This window comes from Helianthus annuus, chromosome 13, assembly GCF_002127325.2.
Source record: "Helianthus annuus cultivar XRQ/B chromosome 13, HanXRQr2.0-SUNRISE, whole genome shotgun sequence".
NCBI lineage: Eukaryota > Viridiplantae > Streptophyta > Magnoliopsida > Asterales > Asteraceae > Helianthus > Helianthus annuus.
In genome coordinates, this window is record NC_035445.2 from 167,813,891 (window position 1) to 167,833,842 (window position 19,952).

The 19,952-nt window shown below is 37.5% G+C and overlaps 1 long non-coding RNA gene across 3 annotated transcripts; it reads left to right on the top strand.

The window, feature by feature from the left end:
- Nucleotides 1-10,251: 10,251 nt before the first annotated feature.
- Nucleotides 10,252-18,196, top strand: LOC110903553. 3 transcript variants are annotated; one of them, XR_004876581.1, is made up of 4 exons: nucleotides 10,252-10,401; nucleotides 10,942-10,995; nucleotides 17,639-17,692; nucleotides 17,995-18,196. It is a non-coding gene; the product is annotated as an uncharacterized LOC110903553 (long non-coding RNA). The 3 variants fall into 3 exon arrangements; XR_002572056.2 differs by lacking the exons at nucleotides 17,639-17,692; nucleotides 17,995-18,196 and adding an exon at nucleotides 11,298-11,443; XR_002572055.2 differs by lacking the exons at nucleotides 10,252-10,401; nucleotides 10,942-10,995 and adding an exon at nucleotides 16,949-17,098.
- Nucleotides 18,197-19,952: the final 1,756 nt, after the last annotated feature.

Here is a 19,952-nt window from a genome sequence, read left to right on the forward strand (position 1 = left end):
TAGTATAATTTTTTTATTGTTATAACAACATTGTGTTAATTGGTAAATATGTAATGATTTATCTAAAAATGTAATTTATTAGTGAATATATATGTATCCAATAGTGAGTAATATTAATAACACATAGACATGAACAAGAAAATTGTGTTAAACACATAAATCCGGACACGACACATATTCACACGTCGACATAAACACGACCCATTGACTTCAAGAAAGAAATTGGATTTTTTTTAACATATTTATACTTTGAAATTGTATATTTTTGTTATTAATTAATTTTTAAAAATCTATGTTTTAACAATACCAAAAATAACTTAAATTTAGACATTAAAAAAAATACCAAAATAATTTAAATTTTGGCTGTATATCCTAAATGGTAGATACCATCAACTTGTATCTTTTAATATACAAGTTAAGATATTACAACCAATACGAAAAAATGTTATTAATCTTATAATCTCGAATATAAACCATTTTTATATACACATATAACACTAACTTTTTTACGGAAACATGCTGAAAAAAATACAGACCATTTTTTATAATGGTTCAAACTTTATTTTCTACACATAGAGAAGTTGGAGCAAAATATAAACTATGCATAGTGGCGTGATAAAATAACAATTAAATAGTTAATAAAGCTAGAGCATAGTATAAAATAGACATAGATTAGTTATTATCAAACACTTATCATGTCTCTTTCCCGCTATAAACCGCCACCATTCTCTCATACTCATTTGTTGTAAATCAAGGACCAAAATAGTTTACATTATTTCTAGATATGGTTAATTGTAGATCATTATCATGTGTGTTTAATAATAATAATAATAATAATAATAATAATAATAATAATAATAATAATAATAATAATAATAATAATAATAATAATAATAAAATCATGATGAATTGCAGTTTATTTTTGATGAAATTCAAAGAGTAAAATGCACGGATAGTCCCTGTGCTTTTGTAAAATAACACCTATAGTCCCCAATTTTTGGAAATTACACTAGTGCTCCCTGTGGTTTGACAGTTTGTTACTTGGATAGTCCCTGGAGTGGATGTCCGTTAGTTTTCTCCGTTAAATGACAAAATTACCCCTTACTTATTAAAACAAAGTTTAAAACATTAAAAGAAATCCATTAATAAATAATTGTGGGACCCACCAAAATTCAACCTCACCCTTCTCCATCATCACCACCGCCATCACCAAGCCCCCCTACAGCCACCACCATACATTACACAACAACTCCACATCGGTGCTTAAAAAACAACCACCTCGTCAGAGCTCAAACAACAACCGACCCCCATATACAATAGCTTATTGAACCTACAACCACCATCATTCTTACTATTTCACATCAGAAAAAAAAACATAATCCTCTCAGCAGCAACTCAGTTTCATGTATGTCGCGACAGAGGTTGGACGACGAGGTTAAGGGCTTCAGTTGCGTGTACGTCACGGCAGAGGTGTTGCGTTTGCCGGCTGAAGTGGGTGGGTTGAGTGGTGGTGTCAAGTGGCTAGTTGCAGGCGGAGGTCGGTTTGATTTTCGAAAGGAGGAGGTGGGAGTCGGAGTAGAGGGTGGTTGCAGTAGGTCCAGTTGCAGAAAATGTTGGTGATAGATGGTGGAATCGGATTGAAGGTATCAGGAGACTCGGGAGTTAGGGTTTTTCAATTGGGCGTTAAGGATCTTTGATGGTGGAATTAGATTGAAGATATCACATGATAGAGTTGAAGGATGTTGATGGTTGTGGGTGATCTTTGAAGATGATGAAGTTGGAATTAGGGTTTAGTCTAACTGAATGAGGAAGATGAAGTGAGTGGTGGGTTCCACTTTTTAATTAGTTTTCTTTATTTTTTATATTAAGGGCATTCTTGTCATTTACATAGATTTAACGGAGAAAACTAACGGACATCCACTCCAGGGACTATCCGAGCAACAAAATGTCAAACCACAAGGAGCACCAATGTAATTTCCAAAAGTTGGGGATTATAGGTGTTATTTTACAAAACCACATGGACTATCCGTGCATTTTACTCAAATTCAAAATAAAAACATAACCTTAAGAATATTAATAATATTATAAAATTTGTAAAAAAAAATATAAATAATATTTGAATCTAAAGAATACGTAAAAAAAATTATCTATAACTATGGCTTATCATTTATTTATCAATTAGGAAATATATAAATAATATGTAAACATAAAAATACGTAAATTAAAAAATAAAACGTATCAATAATTATGGCTTATCACTTATTAGTTGGGAAATATATAAATAATATTTAAATATAAAAAAAATTAACTAAATTAGAGATAAAAAGGGTGGTAAAACAATTCTGAAGATGCATAGTAATACGACGTGTATCCCTCATAGGTTTGCTTTATTATATAGTATAGATATATATATATAGGTTTAATTAATTTGTGTGATAAACGTACAGGGAGTACTATAAATGCAGTTTTTCTGAATGTGTGGCAAAAAAACGTATGCAGCAGAGTAAATCCAACCCAGATATTGTAACGATAAAGTACATTGGTTGCCATAACCACCCAATGCCGAAGCTCATGAACTATGCTGTCACCGGCACCAACTCCTCTCAGGTAACCACTGAGGATCCCATATTTGAAGGATTGGAAAGTTTTCTTGATTTGGAAAACACCATTTGAATGGTGATGGGAGCTTCGTTGTCGTTGTCTAATAAGGTTGCATTGCAACCATTAATGTCTTTAAGGTAGTTATCTGTTTTAGTTTTGTTGGATCAACTTTGTGGTTTTGTTTGATGCAAACTTTTATGTTTATGTTGATTAATGCGCTTATTCGATTATGTGTTAAGTGTTACCATTTTAGTTTTGAGTTTCTATTGGTCAACGTTTTAGAAATGCTTTATCCATTTGCTCTTGCATCATAGTGCCTCATGCTTTCGATTCCTTTGGCATTACCTCCTAAACCCTCGCCATCGACCCCAATTTTAGTTGTCAAGCGTTGGGCTTGATGTCATCACATTATCTATATATATATATATATATATATATATTTATACATATATCATGATTTACCAAAAATAAAACAATACATTAGTTTATGGAAAAATCGATAGCATAATTACTATAATTCAAACATTTGCATTACATGTGTTCAAAATGTATCCTAACATCTGCCTAGGAATGACGACACACCAACACAAAACCAAAAACCAGAGATAACAGATTTGTATTGTTAACATCTATACACGTAGTTAAATAATTCGGTAAATGTGAATGTTTTGTCAAGTTTCTAGAGATAGAAATATATAATAGGAAATACATAAGACCATAAGTAATTATGTATTGGTGTTTTTCATTAGGAAAATGTATCTTCACTTAACCAACCATCGGGTAAACGTACTTCGGTGTAGACGTCGACTCCAATTCCCCGGGCCACCTTTTCAAATGCAGCCTCTCAAAGTGTCACACCCTGTATTTCCCGGTGAGCCCGGACTTGGGGTACGTGACGAGTTGGTACAAGATACACAAATAGCACAACAGAAGTCTTGGAATTTAAAATATTATTACAATATAAATGTCCGAATGTTCAAAATAATAATACAGACGGAAGTATTCAAAAGATCCACAGGCGGATCGAAAATAAAAAATGATTAAATATGCAGACTACTAGGCTTCAAATGCAAAGAGTTGCAAATTCCTCTTAAGCATTTACCGGGCACTTCCAGCCTATTTCGTAATCTTACAACATGCGCTTAGTCTTTTGAAGATACATCAGTTTACACTGATAAATACAAATATTTCAAATACAAATACAAATACATCAGTTTACACTGATAAATACAAATAACCGACACATTTTGAAAATACTTCAAAATGATTTTCATGCAAACAATGGTACATATATTTTCGTAAAATAACTTGGGATAAACTATTTCTCATGTTATCAGTTTTACAAGCTTGATAATACATATAGAGCCCGAAAACTATGCCAAGAACATGATTAACCAACGCACCACTTTAATACCCTTATTGGGTAAACCCGTATTGGGTTATAAAAATCATTTTAACATAGCATTAGCATCTATCAGGTGTATGCCTACACCCCGTGCTTAGGTCATGGCCACTTACAATTCAATGAGCCGATGATATTTAGGACACAGTCGTATTAACCCCTAATGTTTAAGTTCAAGCAATACGAATTAAAACGGGTTATTTGGATTCCCGACACCTAGGTCTTTGATCCTATACCCGACCATGCGGTATTAATATACTGTACCCCAAGCCTGTATAGGGAAAATAGGTTAAGTGTATTTACCTGGCTTAATAATCTTATGATGCAAGATATATAAATAAGCATAACCAATATATCAATTAACTTAGCATGATGCAATCTACTGGAATTCCTTAGTCTGGAATGAATGGTATAATAACTAATTAGTATGTTAACGGGTCTTATTCAAATCATAGACTTGGACCGGTTATCTTAAAATGATGAAAACGGTATGGTACGCTTAATTAAGAGGTGACTGGGTAGAATGTAGTTTAAAACCCCACAAGTACTAAGACTTGTATAATATGGGTAAACTTATTTACATTCTGGAATTTGAAAGAATTTGAAAAGAATTGACCCGATTCGGTAAACTTAAGTAAACTAGTTACATAAGCTAACCGTACGTGCATAGGCGGTACCAGGTGATCGGATGAGATATGAACAAGTTCATTATGCCAAAATATGTTAATTATATTACCACATTAGTAGGTTATGAAAATTATATATACAATGTGTTTAAAAAAAACAATTCTTACACAAAAGGGCAATATTGGCATTTTATGGCATAATTTAAGAACTTGTATAAAAACTCAAGAACTGATCATGATCAAGTAGTATAAAAACAGAGGGTTATCCTACATGTAATTATGGTCATAATGCAACTTAGAATTAGTAGCTAAAGTTGCTAAATCAGGTCAAAATCGAAAGTCAAAGAAGAAGTCAAACTGCTTGACTTTTGGTTGCGAACCGACATATAAACTGGAAAATGACGGGCTGAACATGTTTAGACGTGTTCTAATATTAGTTACCAAGTGATTTAGCGTCAAGAAGATGTGTTAAAACGCTTATAAGTTCATTTTATAAGTTTTTCGAAAATCTGCCTTTTGACTTTTTCATGAATATAACTTTGACCCGTCATTTGACCAATTTAACGTGATTTTCAGGAGGTGTCCTTTTGAGATAACCACCTACCTTATTATGATCACATAGCTCTTTTCGGCCCGAACAATGGCTAGACCATAATGGTCTAAACCGAAAGTCAAAGCAAAAGTTAATTTGCCTGACTTTCGGCTAAATAATAGCCTATAAAACGAAAAGAGCAGAGTAGGAACACTTACTTGTGATCCTAGAGAATATTAGAACTCAGAGGGAGGTCCTTTTTTATCAGGAGCAACTCTAAGAAGCAGAATAGAAGATTATGAGGAAATGAGCAAGTTGCCCATGAACACAAGGTCCTATTTATACTAGTAGAAGGTGTACAAGATCATTACAGGTGTTAAGGATTGTTGTAGGATGTCCCCAAGTGTCCCTAGACGTGTCATGAGCTGCTACAGGGTGGCAATGTGCGAGAAGGGTGGCAAGATGGTAGAGATACTTAGGAAGCAAACAAAAATTTGCCTAGATAGGATCCTTACGGATTGTATGAGCTTATGGCTTACGGTTTGTAAGCTAATTAGGCGCACACAGATTTTGAATCCCTTACGTGTGACACCCCAACCGATGGCGGAAACATCGGGGCGCGACACTGAGCGAAACATATTGTCAAGGAGAAATCCATAACAACTAATATTACCAAATATTTAAAGTTACGCCCCATACCATAACATATCCAGCAAAATAGTTAATACAGACATAGTATCTCAAAGACAATTAAATTGTTTCGACAACTCAGAATTAAATGTGACATTTTTAGACCTCCTAACTTGATTCCATAATAGCGAGCATAGCATAAACATCCTAAACACATGTCACATACGTTAAAATACAAGTCAATACACATAGTGTAAAGGTGAGCATACAAGTTTGATAGTATAATAGTAGCGAAAAGCGATGTACGCACAACCAGCATGTAACATGTTGAAAAGTGAAGCATGTAGGCTATCAACAATGAAATATGCACAGACATGACTGCGAGTTGTAGAATGCGCAACACATATCACCACTGTGACACGTGAAGTAAAACCCTTAACAACCCCTGTCCATGACAGGTGCTGAGTCCAAACTATAGTACTATCGTTGGTAAGGTGTCAGGCAACAATCACTGTGTAAACATAACATACAAGCAATCATCGAATAACACATATACATGCAAAACGGTTAGCGTATAAAAGTAGTTGCCTTGTGTGTCGATGTGATTTTGATATAAGTAACATATGTAACACCCAAAAGTGCGTTAAGCAAAAAAGGGATCGAGTATACTCACACTCACATATCGTGTTTAATGAATAAACACAGTCTTGGATTGAAGGGAGTATAAGCGTTGGACAGTGTGTTAAACAGCGTGTCGGTGGGATAAGTGACAAAGGGTGATCCGATCGGATGACCGTTCGGACGGATGGTCATCCGGACGGAATTCGGTTGGTGGGTTGTCCGTTTGGGATGGATGTGTTTGTGTATGATTTGAACTTTGAAGTTTTCGTTATAGCATTTTAAATGATGAAAAGTACCTCTATTTGTCCAGCCATCCGGTCGGATGGTCATCCGGTCGGATGGTCCTCCGGACGGATGGCCGTTCGATCGGATGGTGGTTCGTTTGAGTGAGATTACAAAGAACAATCTCTCCTGCCCGGATGGTCATTCGATCGGATGGTCGCCCGATGGGATGACTATTCGTTTGGGAGTTGGTATTCTTTGAAGTTTTGCAAAAATGGTTAAGTGTTGAAGACCACAAGTCACCGGGTCGGATCGTCGTTCGATCGGATGGTGATCCAATCGGACGACAATTCGTTCAGCAACCTGTTCGTTTGAAACTTTGTAAAATCAGCTAAGTTTAGAAAGTTTTTTATTGAACCGAGACGGTATGACAACGTGTAAAACAATGAAACCACATCAGGTCCGACTCATCTGGTCGGACGGGAATCACCCCGTTCGATCCAAACCAGCTGTTCCTGTCGGTGTTTCATGTTCAACCCGTAAGTCGGTTATCTCTTCGATAATAATCCGTTCTCAGTCCGTCACTTCACTCGAAAATGAGTAGAAGGCCTGAACGGGCTCAGATTCTATCGGTTTTGAGTAAAACGTTAAGAATGTTGAAGAAAAATGGAAATCAGTTTAGATTATGATGAAATCAGTGTTTAAACATGTTGAAATCCCTTAGATCTGAGTTGTTCTTGGTGGAATGAGGTCACACTTTGGTGTTCATGATAACCCATGATGACATCATCCTAGAACAACCCAAATCCATAGATTTCATGGTGAAAAGTTGTGATTTGATGGTGAAATCGATGAGAAAGTGTGTGTAGATCAAGGAAGTACAAGATTTGAGATGAAAACTTACAAGAATCGCGAGGAATCGAGAGAAAAGCGACTGGGAATGCGAAGGGTCGGAGGAGAGCTGTCACATCACGTGAACAGTGATGTGACAGGTGAGTATTTATTAGGGAAGGAGGAGAAAGGCGGTGGGAGAGATTCGATCGGAGGGCCTTTCGACTAGATGGCCATTCAATCGAAGGGTCATTCGATCGGATGGCTCGAGTGAGTTGGTTTTCCGACTTTCGTGTCGTGCGTTGAGCGTTGCGATGCGTTTAAGCGAGTGTCGAATAAGTGATGCGATAGTTTTAAGTAATAGTTACACAAATAACATAACTAACATACAACAACATAAGTAACCTTGCGTTTCCAGTTTGCGATGAGATTGCGTTGCGATAGAGTTGCGATTGTGTTTGCGATTAACACCTTTAACATATATAATCATGCACAAGTAACACATAATTTCATACCCACACGTAAAACAATATCCAGAACTGCGATTCGAGTTGCGATGAGATTAGCGTCTAATAGATTAGCGTTTTAACTACGTTTATTTCATTGTTACTTCACATAATACAACTAAAACAACGTAAACTAAAGTATCGATTAACGAGTTTTGAGAATACAAGTAATAATTAAGCAAGGAATGACAGATCAAATTAGCAATCTTTTATTCCTTTGACTTTGACTTTGACTTTGACTTGTACTTTGACTTCAAAAAGTCGGGTTGTTACAGTCTCCCCTACTTTAGGGAATTTCGTCCCGAAATTAAGGCACATGCATAACGAATAGCTGTGGATACTTAGCCTTCATGTCACTTTCGAGTTCCTAGGTGAACTCGGCGCCACGTTTGCCTTCTCAGCGAACCTTCACTATGGGAATGCGTGAGCGTCAGAGCTTCTTTGTTTCTTGATCCATGATCTCGACTGGTTTTTCCACAAAGTGTAATGTTTCGTCCACTTGTAGATCCTCAAGTGGTACATGTAAATTCTGCTCGGCTAGACACTTTCTGAGGTTCGAAACATGGAATCTCGGGTGGACGTTGCTAAGTTCCTCCGGTAGTTCCAGTCTGTAGGCCACCTTGCCAATTCTTTCCAGAATTTTAAAGAGTCCAATATATCAAGGCGCGAGCTTTCCTTTCTTACCAAATCTGATCACCCCCTTCCAAGGTGAAACCTTTAGGAGCACGTGATCGCCAACGTCAAATTCAAGGGGCTTGCGGCGTCTATCGGCGTAACTCTTCTGACGACTCCGGTAGAATTACCATGTTCGACCTAGTCTATAGTCTAAGTACCAAAACTTGACCATTCCTTATTCTTGCTTAATATGTAATTCTTCCTATTTGCTTCTACCTCTTCTTTTGTCTAAATATACAATGTGTCTTTTCTAAAACATTTCACACAATACATACTTGAAGATACTCATATTCAACAATCGAAACGACTCACTAGAATAGGGGTGGTTCCCGCCTTTGGTGACGAATTTCAATCCACCTTACATGTTATTTTGCACGAAATTTCACCATCAAGTCAGGAGTAATATCCGTATCTTGATGGGAATTTCCATTTCATACTCTAGTGGTTCCTTATTGACGAGTCGAGATTTTATCTTGTTTCGTTCAATAAACCATATTTTGGGGACGAAATTGACAAGCTAGGATTAATATCCACACCTTGGTGACTGGTCCAGCTCTACGATTTTCAATATTGCCAAAGTTTCGTATTTTCAATCAAATTAGGGACTTGTACTAACTGGAAGGGTAAAATACCGTTAATCGCCTGGCGACCAGAGTATTATACCTATTAGGCCAAAGCATGTCTCCCTAATTCGGAAGGACTTGCGATTCACTTTGGAATAGTCGAAGTTTCTAAACCCGAAGCACTTTAATACTTATCAAGCCTCTCTTTTATATTAACTTAACTTTTATGCTATTTAATACTCGTTACCTAATCATCGTTTTTACACAATAAATTAATACACGCATACTGATACGTTATACTTGATTTAGGATTACTGGACATTCTTATGTGATAAACTGGTCATTAGCTTCGTAAGAAGCCACATCTTGACATATGTAGTGCTTGTGAAGCACTATAGGAGTGACACACCACCACATGGATTTGTGGTAATGTCAAGACCTTCATTCATACATTACGGATCTTTTCATAGCAACGAAATTATGGCATGTGCTATGATTAGATGACGCTTGCGTTAAACGCTGGGTTGACATTTTTCCATTAACTTCGGATGAAGCCTCACCTTAACATATATAGCGCTTGTGTAGCGCTATAGGAGTAACGCCCGCCGCATGGCCTTGCGGTCATGTTAAGACATTCATACATATTTGCGGACACGATGGTTTGACCAGTGAGATCACATGCCAGGACTGCGTTAATCTAGTTAACTAAATATCTCACATGGACTATTCAAAGACTTTAATCATACTCATACTTATAACCTCTCTCATACTTAAATACCAATCATGCTTACATACTTAAATTACTATACGTTATCATTCTCACTCGTAATACGTTAATAAACTGTAACACCCCAAAATGCGCAATTTATTTATGCTATCTTAAATGTCTAATATTGTAATATTAACTAAGTTAAAAGAATGTGGTAATAGTTCAACAAGAATGAAAATTTATGTGTTAATTGTCAACCATTAGAATTAGAGGGGCTAAACTTGTATAAAGTAATGAAAGTTTGCAATTAAATAAAATAAAACACAAAACACACCTCCTGGTGTGTTCTGTGGATCGACCAAAGAAGGGAACCAAGGAGAAAAACCCTAAGTTCTACAAATCTGCAAGATTGAAAGGGAAATCAAGACCAAATAACATGCATGAACTCGATTCTCTAGCAATCTAAGCTTGTCCTACAAAGAGGTAAGTCGAAATTCTGAAATTGATGAAATATAGAATGAGGGTTTCGACCCAATCATGAATGCATGCAGAAATTTGTGTGTTTAAGAGTTAGGAAAATACAATAGAACAAGAATTATGTTTGATTCTAGATAGTTGGGTGATTTTTAGCAAAAACCCACTTAAACTAGGGTGATGATGAAGAACATGAATGAAATTACATGCTAATTATTGTAATAGTAAGTATGAGAGTTATTATTGATAGATTAGTAATAGTTAGAAACTGATTTGGAATGATTATTGTGGGAAATTTGATTGTTTTAATGATCTAAGAATGAACTAGTAGAATCATGCTTTGAACACTTGTACCCTATGCTTTATTCATGTTATGCACACCAAGTGTTTGACAAAATGCCACAATAAAGATGTTAGTCTTGTATGTCATAAACCTTATGTGAATTGAATGTGTTTAAGAAGTATGAGCCAAATTGTGTATAGTTTTATCAATTGATGTGTGTAATTGAGTATGAAACATAAATTAAAAGAATGAATGGTTATATGTAGGCGTTAAGGAAGAAAGTTCGAGTCAAGTGAAGCAACAAGGGAATCAAGACCGAGGTACGCTACTTGTACAATTTTAGCTTTCGTTATAGATATGTGTTGATCAAATAATGTATTAATTCGAATCAAATAGGGAGAAAATGTTTGTTTGGACCCTTCTTAGGAATGGGTCGAATAATGCTATTGTAAATCTAGAAGGAATGGTAAGAAGTTCCGTTGGAATATATTACCGTGCAAGAATGAAAGAATGAAGTAAAGCGTAAGTTGTAAATGTCACATTGGTTACAATCCGTAAGTTGATTCTTGAGTTAGAGAAAGTAATTTTGTTCTAATGAGTTTTTGATGTTGTGGTCATGTAGGTAAATCTCATGTCTAGTTATCAAGCTCCGCCCCGGTTCGAACACACCTCAAGCCCGTCAAGCGTTCCGCATTTTGCAAAAGTCAATGTTAAACATTTTGTTAATATGTTTTCGTCTAGTAGTTAAACCTAGTTTTATTATGATTGTCTTTTGAAAAACTTGTCGTAAGTACGTACATAAACTTGATGGTTTGCAAGTAAAATATGATATGTTTTGACGTGTATATTGTGCCTTTCAAATGATTTTGGTTTATGTAAAACAGGGGACCGCTCGTTTTTCAAACGGGTCATGCCCAAATTTTGTTAGAAAAGTATGTTGTGATTTAATAAATTCAAGGGAAAAATTATGGATGTTACAAGTTGGTATCAGAGCGTAGGTAGGTTTGAGGGATTCAAGCATTAAATGCTTGAACTCAAACCGGAAGCTCATGTGAAGCGTGTGTTCGATCCGCGGCGCGAAGCAAGTAAGTACCTTTAAAGTTGATTTTGCATTATGAATGAGTTAGCTAAGGAATGATAGGAAAAATCATTATGGGGTGATGTGTAAAAGTTTGGGATGAAACGGATTGGTTCGGGTTAAAACGGGTTGGAAAGATGGCTGCAAAATAGGAAATTTATCATAGTATGCTGGGCGTCACCGTAAGCTACGGTGGCTACCGTAGCTTACGGTAGACACTGGGACGAAATTCCTCTGCCGTAAGGCTGTAGCTTTACACCGTAAGAGAAATAATGCCACCGTAAATTACGGTGACACCGTAATTTACGGTGGAGACTGTTTTCAGCCTATATCAATTGCGATGATTTGTTTAATGTTTTCTATCATACGTGAAGTATTGTGAGCATTATAAGAAGACTCTAAAGAATGATAGTATGCATGAACGTTAACTTTCAAAGGAAGTTATGTTCTATTAGAATGATTATATGATGGAAAGGATGATTGAATGCTTGAAATAAGGAATGATGTTTATGTGTAGATGGCGGATACGAATGACAATGAAGTGACACAATAGGAGCAACTGAAAACTATGATCTCGGAAGAGGTCGGAAGGGTAATACAAGCAAGCGTCCCTCATTTAGCCCAAGAAGTGGAAGGTCATATACTGGAAGTGGTGGAAACGATGATGGCAAGCAAGATAGATGAGTTGAAGGGAATGATTGTAGAAATGAAAGGAAAGAAAGGGGCTCGCAAATGTACTTATAAGGAATTCATGGCATGCAACCCATTACCCTTCAAGGGAGAAATTGATCCTATAGCATGTCAAAGATGGATTGCAAGTACAGAGGCGGTGTTTGTGAGAAGTCATTGTGAAAAAGAGGATCAAGTAATGTTTGCCACTGGGTTGTTACAATTCCAAGCTAAAGACTGGTGGGATGCCTATAGTAAAGAGATTGGGGAAGACAAGGTTCAAGCTTTAACATAGCAAGAATTCAAGGAACCTTTCCAAAAATACCACAGCCCGCAGTCTGCCATTGACAGAATCCAAGAAGATTTCTTACATCTTCGTCAGAAAGATGAAACCATTGATGAAATCACCAACATCTTTCTCGATAAGCTGAAATTCTGTAAAGACATAGCGGGGACGGAAAGAATGAAGATAAACCGCTATTATGGTGTATTGAAGGCTGAGTATCGGGAATTCATCATTCCTGCTAAATGTGAAACCTTGAATGAACTCATCAATTTGGCCCGAGACAGGGAGATTGAATTAAGAAGGCAGGCAGAAAGAGGCGAAAAGAGAGTATCTGAGAATGTTTCCCGCTCGAGCCCTTCAAAGAAACCAAAATTTCAAGATCAAAACAAGAAAGATAAGACAAAGGGTAGTATTCCGAAATGCAAAACGTGCGGAAAGTTACACACATGGGAGTGTTTGAAAGGGAAGAAGGGCTGTTACAATTGTGGTCAAGAGAGACACCCATACTATAGGTGTCCAAATCCTTCCAGAACGTGTTACAACTGTTTCCAACCGGGTCATATTAAGGCTGAGTGTCCCAAGCTTCAACAGAAAACCGATAAGGAAGCAAGAAAGGAGGAAGCCCCAAGAGCTAAGGGGAGGATGTTCCAGATCACAACCGAAGAAGCGAAGGACCACCCGAATGTTGTATCAGGTATATTCTCATTGAACTCGATGCCTACGTATGTGTTATTTGATACTGGAGCCAGTAGATCGTTTGTATCCAGTGAACTAGTGTCACACCCCTCTTTTAGAATCGAAAGAATGCATGTACCATTAGAAGTAGAGATAGCCGATAGTAAAAGTTATTTGTTGCACGAAGTTTGTAGAAATTGTGAAATAATCATTGAAGACGAGAAGTTTGCCATTGACCTTATTCCCATGATATTGGGGGAATTTAAGGTTATAGTTGGCATGGATTGGCTAGCTAAACATCAGGCCGAAATTCAATGTGAGAAGAAGGTGATTCATGTGTTAACATCGGGAGGAAAACGAGTAAGCATACAAGGGGAAAGGAATATCAATTTGAAGCTTTGTTCTATAGTCCAAGTATACAAGTACGTACGAAATGGAAGCAAGGCATTTCTAACTTATGTGGTGGATACTAAGCAGAATACCCCTAAGATAGAAGAGGTTGAAGTCGTGAACGAGTTTCTCGATGTTTTTCCGGAAGATTTGCTGGGGCTTTCGCCGGAACGTGAAGTAGATTTTAAGATTGAATTGTATCCCGATGCCAAACCGGTAGCCAAGGCTCCTTATAGGTTGGCCCCAACTGAAATGCGGGAGTTAATGGTACAAATACAAGAATTGCTTGACAAGGGATTTATACGCCCGAGTGTGTCGCCATGGGGAGCGCCTGTACTTTTTGTCAAAAAGAAAGATGGTTCGATGCGCATGTGCATCGATTACCGCAAGTTGAACAAGCTGACTGTGAAAAACCGATACCCATTGCCCCGAATCGATGATCTCTTCGATCAGTTACAAGGGGCAAGTTGGTTTTCAAAAATAGATTTGCGGTCCGGGTACCATCAGTTAAGAGTGCGAGATGAGGATGTGGCGAAAACGGCTTTTAGAACGCGATACGGGCATTACGAGTTCTTAGTAATGTCCTTTGGATTAACGAACGCGCCTGCCGCGTTCATGGATCTTATGAATCGAGTTTGTCGGCCCATGTTAGACAGATTCGTTATAGTTTTTATCGATGACATCCTGGTTTATTCCCGAAGTAAAGCCGATCATGCATGCCATTTACGTGAGGTTCTTGAAGTACTTCGCAAGGAGAAATTGTACGCGAAATTCTCCAAGTGTGCTTTTTGGCTTAGAGAGGTACAATTTCTCGGTCATGTGATTAATGCGGATGGTATCTTAGTAGACCCGTCAAAGGTGGAAGCCGTTATGAAATGGGTACCTCCCAAGAACCCAAGTGAAGTAAGGAGCTTTTTGGGTTTAGCAGGCTATTATAGGAGGTTTATCCAAGACTTTTCTAAATTGGCCTTGCCGTTGACCAAGTTAACCAAGAAGGATGAGAAGTTTTCATGGGGTGCAGATCAAGAGAGGGCGTTTCAAACCTTGAAAGAAAAGCTGTCGAGTTCCCCAGTACTAACCTTACCTGATGGAACAGAAGACTTGGTGGTGTTTACGGATGCGTCACACCAAGGGTTGGGATGTGTTTTGATGCAAAAGGGTAGAGTCATTGCCTATGCTTCTAGGCAATTGAAGACACACGAAAGTAATTATCCAACCCATGATTTGGAGTTAGCTGCAGTAGTGTTTGCTTTGAAGATATGGAGGCACTATCTTTACGGTACGAAAAGCGTTATTTATTCTGACCACAAAAGCCTTAAATACTTTTTCGAGCAAAGGGAATTAAATATGAGGCAACGAAGGTGGTTAGAACTTCTTAAAGATTATGATTGTGAGATCCTTTATCATCCGGGTAAAGCTAACGTAGTAGCCGATGCCCTGAGCCGAAAGGATTACCCGCCTCCAATTCAAGTAAAGTCCATGAAGATGGTAATTACACCTCGATTTCTCGAAATGGTTAAAGAAGCCCAAATCAAGTCACTAAGCGGAATGGATTCTAAAAAGGAAAGAACAAAGGGGTTTGTGGATAAATTCGAAGAAAGATCCGATGGAATTAAAACCATGTATGGTCGTATTTGGATACCTCGGTTTAGCGAAGCAAAGGGTGCATTACTCGAAGAAGCTCACAAATCCCGATTTTCGGTTCATCCAGGAGCTACAAAAATGTATTTAGACTTGAAGAAAGGTTATTGGGGGCCCGGTATGAAGCGTGATATCGTCAAGTATGTTGCAAAATGTTTGACATGTCTGCAGGTAAAGGCAGAACATCAGAAACCATATGGGAAGTTGCAACCGTTAGAGATTCCGGTATGGAAATGGGAAGAATTGACGATGGACCTAGTGACCAAGCTTCCTAAGACAAGGAAAGGTCACGATGCTATATGGGTGATCGTAGACCGCCTCACCAAGAGCGCGCACTTCTTACCCATTCGGGAAGCTTTCTCTTCCGAAAAGATGGCGGAGATCTATGTTAACGAGATAATATCACGACACGGAGTTCCTGTATCTATTGTGTCAGATCGAGATACCCGATTCACTTCTCGATATTGGCAAGGTTTTCATGAAAGTATGGGTACAAAATTACATTTCAGTACCACCTACCACCCCCAAACGGATGGTCAGTCCGAGCGGACCATTCAAACACTTATCGACATGCTGCGAGCATGTGTGATAGACTTCGGGGGAAGCTGGGATGACCACTTGCCGTTGGTGGAATTTTCATACAACAATAGCTACCACAACGGCATTCGAATGGCACCGTATGAATTGTTGTATGGAAGGAAGTGTAGAACTCCAATTTGTTGGGGAGAGGTGGGGCAGAGAGAAATTGCACCCAATGAGGTAGTGGCTAAAACTAATGAAAAGATCGATCTTGTGCGAGTCCGTTTAAAAGCGGCTCAAGATCGACAAAAGGCCTATGCAGATCAAAGGAGGCGACCCATCGAATTTCAAGTAGGTGATTATGTGTTATTAAAGGTTTCCCCATGGAAAGGTATAATCCGTTTCCGTAAGCGAGGAAAGCTAGGTCCCCGCTACATAGGACCTTTCAAGATTGTAGCCCGGGTTGGGGAGGTAGCATATCGGTTGGAATTACCACCAACTTTAGATGGAATACATGACACATTCCATGTGTCACAATTGAGATAGTGCTTGGCGGATGAGACGACATACGTGCCCCTCGACGATATCGAATTGGACGAAAGATTGAATTATATTGAAAGGCCGACAGCCATCAAGGATTCCAAGGTAACGCACCTTTGGAATAAAGCTATAAAGCAAGCCTTGGTGCAATGGCAACATCGAAAGGGATCGGATCTGACATGGGAATTGGAAGATGAAATGAGGGAGCACTACCCGACATTATTTGGTATGTATTAAGGTTTCGGGGACGAAACCTCTTTTAAGGGGGGTAGACTTGTAACACCCCAAAATGCGCAATTTATTGATGCTATCTTAAATGTCTAATATTGTAATATTAACTAAGTTAAAAGAATGTGGTAATAGTTCAACAAGAATGAAAATTTATGTGTTAATTGTCAACCATTAGAATTAGAGGGGCTAAACTTGTATAAAGTAATGAAAGTTTGCAATTAAATAAAATAAAACACAAAACACACCTCCTGGTGTGTTCTGTGGATCGACCAAAGAAGGGAACCAAGGAGAAAAACCCTAAGTTCTACAAATCTGCAAGATTGAAAGGGAAATCAAGACCAAATAACATGCATGAACTCGATTCTCTAGCAATCTAAGCTTGTCCTACAAAGAGGTAAGTCGAAATTCTGAAATTGATGAAATATAGAATGAGGGTTTCGACCCAATCATGAATGCATGCAGAAATTTGTGTGTTTAAGAGTTAGGAAAATACAATAGAACAAGAATTATGTTTGATTCTAGATAGTTGGGTGATTTTTAGCAAAAACCCACTTGAACTAGGGTGATGATGAAGAACATGAATGAAATTACATGCTAATTATTGTAATAGTAAGTATGAGAGTTATTATTGATAGATTAGTAATAGTTAGAAACTGATTTGGAATGATTATTGTGGGAAATTTGATTGTTTTAATGATCTAAGAATGAACTAGTAGAATCATGCTTTGAACACTTGTACCCTATGCTTTATTCATGTTATGCACACCAAGTGTTTGACAAAATGCCACAATAAAGATGTTAGTCTTGTATGTCATAAACCTTATGTGAATTGAATGTGTTTAAGAAGTATGAGCCAAATTGTGTATAGTTTTATCAATTGATGTGTGTAATTGAGTATGAAACATAAATTAAAAGAATGAATGGTTATATGTAGGCGTTAAGGAAGAAAGTTCGAGTCAAGTGAAGCAACAAGGGAATCAAGACCGAGGTACGCTACTTGTACAATTTTAGCTTTCGTTATAGATATGTGTTGATCAAATAATGTATTAACTCGAATCAAATAGGGAGAAAATGTTTGTTTGGACCCTTCTTAGGAATGGGTCGAATAATGCTATTGTAAATCTAGAAGGAATGGTAAGAAGTTTCGTTGGAATATATTACCGTGCAAGAATGAAAGAATGAAGTAAAGCGTAAGTTGTAAATGTCACATTGGTTACAATCCGTAAGTTGATTCTTGAGTTAGAGAAAGTAATTTTGTTCTAATGAGTTTTTGATGTTGTGGTCATGTAGGTAAATCTCATGTCTAGTTATCAAGCTCCGCCCCGGTTCGAACACACCTCAAGCCCGTCAAGCGTTCCGCATTTTGCAAAAGTCAATGTTAAACATTTTGTTAATATGTTTTCGTCTAGTAGTTAAACCTAGTTTTATTATGATTGTCTTTTGAAGAACTTGTCGTAAGTACGTACATAAACTTGATGGTTTGCAAGTAAAATATGATATGTTTTGACGTGTATATTGTGCCTTTCAAATGATTTTGGATTATGTAAAACAGGGGACCGCTCGTTTTTCAAACGGGTCATGCCCAAATTTTGTTAGAAAAGTATGTTGTGATTTAATAAATTCAAGGGAAAAATTATGGATGTTACATAAACCGTAACCCGTACACTACTAGTACAAACTATGCAGATCATGCACATACCAAAATAATCGCGGATGCATACGGGATTATATTGGTAGATGCATGAAAACCATAGTAGGTTCTATTGTGTATCATAACACAGAACGTAACATGACACCGAGTCACGAAACGGACGTAACATGATATGAACATGGTGGATATGCCGCTGGTACTTCCTATATATAAGTGTTCCTACCATATTACCTAATTCTCGTAAAAACGTGCCATGAGAAATTCGGTGTTTTCCCCTACCTTATTAAATACGCTCCTCTATCAACAAACTTTGATCACTCACAATCTATTTCGCGTTTGATACCCAACTGCACCTCGAGAATGACATCCTTTCCAAGGTTTTCCTCTTAAATAAATTTTGGGACGAAATTTCCTAAAGTAGGGGAGACTGTAACGCTCCGCTCTTTCCGTTTTCCATTTTTAGAAATGACGTGTGCGTTTTCCTATTTTTAGAATCGCGGTAGAAATCAGATTGAAGAATGGATTAAAAACGAAAAAACAACGCATTTTACGCAACCGACAAAGACAACCGACCATATTTTTATGTGTTTTAAATACTAAAATATCCTTTTACGACGTTACGGAGTGTTCGGATTTTGGAAACGAGTTCACAAGAGATTTCGGGCCCCTAAACACGGGGATTGGGCTTGTTGGCCTTGGGCCCAAGCCCAAACCCACTAATTAAACCCTAAGTATATATGACTAATAAAACCCTAAATGAACTAGTTTAATACCCGTCCAGTGGACGGGTAACATCGTAACAATACCCCACATGTGTCATCCACTCCACCAATATCCATTTTAGGGCATCCACATCACTTACTACCACAAATCACCGTCGCTCTTCCCCAAACCTGCGTCACCTACCAACATCGACCACCATCGCTTTGCCCCAAATTGATGTCGGTGACATAACCACCACCCATTTGAAGCACGTAGCTTTATCTGCTCATCAACCAAAACCCAAGCGATGTTTTCCGTTTGAAATTTGGGCTCCAACACCTACGCTTGAACCTGTTTATCGTCTAAAACTACTTATATACCTGTCCGGTAGACGGGCATATTAATTGTATAATAATAAAATAAAAAATATATCATAATTAATACACAAGTTTATGATATAACCATAGTATTTATAACACATTAAAATCACAAATATTAAAGCCATAAGCCCATTGTTTGATAAAAGACCAAATAGTGGTGATTTCGTTTCGTGCCCTAGTTATTCCTCATTTAAACTAACATTTTATAAACACAATTTATAATGAGTTTTATAATGAGTTAGCTGTTATGGTGGGCTTTAGAAATTTGTTGACACATATCTGGTCCAAGTTTTTCTTTATTTTTGGGTTATTTGACTCTAATCGGGCCCACATATATGTTAGGTGTGGTTAGAAACCCTATCCAAAATATTTGCTCCCCATGTTAGTTTATAGCCGCCCCCATCGGTTAAGACGGGATCTCGTGAACTCATTTTAAATTGTGGCTTGAGTTCCGATGGACGAGTATTTCAATATCATAATAACATAAGTATTTTTAATCATGCGTGTATCCAAGT